Below are 4,816 nucleotides of genomic sequence, written 5' to 3' on the forward strand. Positions count from 1 at the left end.
CACAGAGACTTCACCTCCTTATCCAAATGGCACCCCTTATCTGGGAGCACATGGTGGGTGGGAAGGGGATCGCCTTTACAGAGACACCCCAGGTGTCCGTGCTCCCTCCCTCCCTCTGCTCATCCTTGAGCTACAGCCAGAGAGGACCCAGGTGCCTGGGCACTGGCAGACCAGAGGGGACACGGACAGAGACACACACACAGAGCGTAGCTTTGCTGATGAGGTTTATTGATGATTAGAGGGAAATGGGCCAGGGCTTCCAGGGGATCAGGTGGGGTCATCCAGCGATGATCATCTCCTCATGCTGCTGGAGGGGGACAGGACATGGGTGTCACCATCAGTTCCAGGTCTGAAAGACAAAGCCCACAATAAGCCCCCCAGTGTTGGCCAAGACATGAGAGTGGCCTTGTCTGCAACGGTGACTCTTTGCAGAGGCATGGGGAAGGAGCAGGGAACTGGAGCCATCCATATATAGGAAGGACTGGATTTGGCTCTCCCAAGATCCATATGGCACCCAGAGGGCCTTGCCCAGTGTGCCATAAGCCTGAGAAGCCCCTAAATCTCCCAGATGCCTGCCCAGCCCTCACTGTGGTCCCTTGGGGTCTGTAGGGCACCAGAGGCTCTGCCTGGCCTGCATGGTGACCCTCTGGGTCCATAGAGCCCCACTGGGTGCAGGGAAAGGCATGGGGGGAGCTGCATCCAGCTCCCCCTGGGCCATGGATCATGTACAGTGCCCTCTCTTTCCCTCTCCCACACCCAAAGTCTGGCCATCCCAGTGGGCTCAGGGATCCCCCAGGGCCCAGCATCCTTTGTGGGGCTGGAGACTCCCTGATGCCGCTCACCTAGGCATGAAGGGATGCGGCCACACGTCTCTTGCGCAAAAGGTCCGCATCTACGTCAGGCAGAGGGGGCTGGGGAGAAATCAAGGGTTAGAGAAAGGTGTGGCTGCAGTGGGCTGTACTGGGAAGCAGTAGAGGGGAAAGCAAGGGGGTCCTTGGGGAAGGTGCCTCTGGGGAGAAATGGGGTACACGAGCTTGTGTGGTGGTGCACAGGAAGCAGCGGGGGTCCTGGGGAAGGGGCCCAGCTGGGTGCATGGCTGTGTAGTGGGGCATCGTGGGGTGTACTGGGTTGTAACGGGCTGGATGGGAATGGCATGGGGGCCCCGGGGAGGGGAGCCTGCCTGGGAAAAGAGTGGGGTGCGGGGGTGTTCTCTGGGGTTGCAGTGGGGTGCATTGGGGTGTACTGGGGCAGTCTGGGATGCGCTGGAGTGTGGTGGCCATGGAGGGGAGGGACTGGGGACAGCAGAACTCGTGGTACCCACCGCAGCCCTCTTTGATAGCAGACCTCTGACTAGTGCCTCCTGCAAAGAGAACATGAGACCTCACTGGTGGCTGGGGTGTTCCCGGTCCCAGCAAGGGACGGGAGGACCAAAGTGCCCACCTGTTCCCCAGTCTGGAGGCCCTCCAACTCCACCCAAGTACTTACATCCACGTCACTAAGTCCACTTCCTTCTAGGAGTGCCTAGGAAAGGAGAGCAAAGGGGTGGTCTGGATTGGGCTTGCTGGGGCTGTGGGTGTGACACAGGTGTCCCCAGTCCCCCCAGGCCCATGGCTTCCCCCTGGTGTGAGGGGGAAAATCCTTCCTGCCCCTCGCCGCTCCATGCCTCAAAGTTTCACCTGGGATACCTGTTCATGCAGGGAGCAGGGGTGGGGATGGAGACGAGGGTAGCGTGGGGAATTCAGGGCCTCCAGAGAGGATGGGGGTGGGGAGAACCCAAAGACGGGGCACTGGGGTGAATGAGGGGACCCCAAGGGAGTGGGCAGGGGGTGTTGAATGGACAGCACTGTGCGGGATGCAAGTTGAGGTAAAGGAATTCAAGTGGAGGGGATAGAGGGACTTCAAGCGAGGTGGTTGGTGGGTGCAGAAGGAAGAGGACTGCAGAGGACCAAACCAAGGGGACTGGGAGAGTGTTTGGGAGTGGGGGTTCAAGGAAGGTGATCTGGGGACAGTACTGCAGTGGAGAGGGTGAAAGGCAAAGGACTGAAGGGAAAGAGTGAAAGGCAGGCGTTGGGAACAATCAATGGAAGGTCATTTGGGGACGCTAGAAAGGACACGGAGGAGATCCCGGGGAGGTGAAGTCTGAGGGGACCAAAAGGATGGGCTGGGGAGGCCAGAAAGGGAGAGCTGTGGGGGCACCAAGACAAGAAATGGGTGGGCGCCCTCAGAGGAGTTTGTGGTGGACCCTCCCAGGGAGGCGACAGGTCTGACCGCTCACTGAGGAACTCGGGCTCTGGGCAGCAGAAGCTTAATGGTGGGGGAAGTGGAGGGAAGAGACAGAGTTGTGGGAGGGAGAAAGCTGCATTGCCCAGGGCTGGAGGTGCCTGGGAGCCTGGAGGAGCTCCTTGCTTGGGAAAGGGAGAGGCCAATTCAAGGGATTTTGTGCTCACCACTACGATTTCAATCTGCAGGAGAGCGGGTGCCCTGTTGCTAAGCCCCATCCTCAGCCTTGAGGCCCTCCCCATGGCGCTGGGGACTCACCTGAGCATCCTCCGGGGTGCACAGCAGGATGGTGAAGAGCAGGGCCACGCTGAGGACTGCGACCTTCATCTTCCTCTGCGGTGTGGTAAGTGCTGGGTGAAGCGTGAGAAGGTGAGGCGCCAATTTATTCCTCCCAGGACTCCTCCTTGTCCCTCCCCACCCCGAGAGCCCCCAGAGCAAAGCCAGGTCTGGCAGAGACACCAGCCCTGGCAACAAGCCCAGCCCTGGCACAGAGTCACCCCCCGCCTCTGGCACTGGCCCAGCCACCTTCCCTGGCATCAGTCCAGCTTCCTGCATGGGGCAGCTGCATGGGGAAGTGCCCAGGCATCTGCAGGTGGCGAGGGGGCGGGCAGTGCACCCCTGACAGCTGGACACGCTGCGATGATGACCCACTGCTCCAAGGAAAAGCCATCCTCCAACAGCCCCCCAAAGCCACATCCCCCCATCTCCCAGTGCCCCTCGCCTCCCAGCACTGCCATCCCCCAGTGCCACTCAGCTCCCAGGCCCGTTTTTCCCTCCGGGACTCCCCCAGAGATGGCGCCAGCCTCAAGCTAGGGGTCTCTCCCCTTGAGTAAACGGGGGGCTGGGACAGATCCCTCTTCTTGGGGCACCCTGGACTGCAGGATTGGGGAACACTGGGAGGTAGGAGGGAAACTCACGGCATGGGCAATGAGGACAGCCAGATGACTGGGATCTTCAGTCACTGAAGGCAATGGGGAGCACTGCTGCATGTTGGGCACCGGGAGATGTGGGCTGGGCTTTGGGGAAGTGCTGCAGTTGTCGCAGTTCCCTGCTCCAGCCCACCCCATTTCCCTTGCACTGCACATTATAATCTGGTCCAGTTCCCAGCCACGTCCTCCCCAGAGCAGAAAACAGAGGGGAATATCCCTTGTCCTGGCCCTCACCATGCCCCTCCCTGTGTCCACCGTGCCCTCCAGACAACAGGGGTCCTACTCTGCAGAGCTTCCCCTGGATGGTGGGTCCCAGTGACACCGTCCCCAAGAAGGCTCTGGCTCATTCTGGGAGTTCCTGGCTACTTGGCCACTGGGAGCACTTGGCCACAACCCACCAAAGGCCCTTGTCCCCACGGAGCGTCCCTCCAATGCCTTCATCCTTGGCCGAGGCCAGTGCTGCCCCTGCGCAGGATGTGGCCATTCAGAGGGACACAATGAAATGGTTGCTTGTCCGCAGGCAGCCACCCAGAAGTAATTGTGGGGAAAGAGCTCTGCTGTCAGGAGGAGGGATGTTTGTTCCCGCAGCATCTCTGATAAGCCCTGTTTGCCCAGGGCCCGTGGCACAATGGGCCTGTTGAGTAAGATTGATGCTTCACAAGAGTGCCCAAGTTGGGGGAGTCTGGTGTGGGTTCAAGCAGCCTGGATGGCTGGGCTCCCTCCAGCCCTGGCAGCGAGGAGATCCAAAGAGGAGGGAGAGTAGGGAGGAGCAGTCCTGGGGTACCCCGCACGCCTGGGGTTCCCTGGCTCCCCTGGGGACAGGCTGAAGCCCGGAGGCAGGGACAGTCCTGAGGGAGCAGCCTGACACCTGGAGTGTCGCCGTCCTTCAGGAAAGCCTGGTGGCAGGGGAGTCCTGAAGGAGTGAGCCTTAGAGCAGCCGGGGTGATGGAGCTGTCTCCCCAGGGGCACTGCATCCCTGTCCCGCCCTTCCCCTGCCTGCCCGGCAGCTTTGCCTAGGGCTTTCCAGGGTGTTTTCCTTCACAGCCCCCCTGGCTCAAACATCACCACCCTGGGGGCCCTTGACAGCATCCTCTGACCAGAGAGGGGCAGGGCCAGTGTGGGACTCAGAGAACCGTAGAATGGTCAGAGTTGTGAGGGACCTTAAAGATCATGTAGTTGCAACCCCTCTGCCATGGGCAGGGACACCTCCCGCTAGACCAGGTTGATCAAAGCCCCATCCAACCTGCCCTTGAACACTTCCATGGAAGGGGCATCCTCGGCTTCTCTGGGCAACCTGTCCCAGTGTCTCACCACCCTCACAGTAGAGAATTTCTTCCTAATATCTAATCTATATCTCCCCTCTTTCAGTTTAAAACCATTACCCTTTGTCCTATCGCTACACTCCCAGGCAAAGGGTCCCTCCCCAGCTTTCCCGTAGTCCCCCTGTAAGTACTGGAAAGCTGCTATAAGGCCTCCCCGAAGCCTTCTCTTCTCCAGGGTCAACAGCCCCAACTCTCTCAGCCTGTCCTCACAGCAGAGGGGCTTGGAGCCTCCAACCATCTTCCTGGCCCTCCTCTGGACTCACTCCAGGAGGTCCATGTCCCTCT

The 4,816-nt window shown here is 60.1% G+C and overlaps 1 long non-coding RNA gene across 1 annotated transcript; it reads right to left on the reverse strand.

The window, feature by feature from the left end:
• Positions 1–216: 216 nt before the first annotated feature.
• LOC128903495 (uncharacterized) lies at positions 217–2,667 on the reverse strand. Its single transcript, XR_008464101.1, has 5 exons — positions 2,539–2,667; positions 1,486–1,521; positions 1,322–1,360; positions 843–911; positions 217–349 (listed from the first exon to the last, which is right to left on the reverse strand). It is a non-coding gene; the product is annotated as an uncharacterized LOC128903495 (long non-coding RNA).
• Positions 2,668–4,816: the final 2,149 nt, after the last annotated feature.

Source organism: Rissa tridactyla, unplaced genomic scaffold (genome assembly GCF_028500815.1).
Source record: "Rissa tridactyla isolate bRisTri1 unplaced genomic scaffold, bRisTri1.patW.cur.20221130 scaffold_37, whole genome shotgun sequence".
Taxonomy (NCBI): domain Eukaryota; kingdom Metazoa; phylum Chordata; class Aves; order Charadriiformes; family Laridae; genus Rissa; species Rissa tridactyla.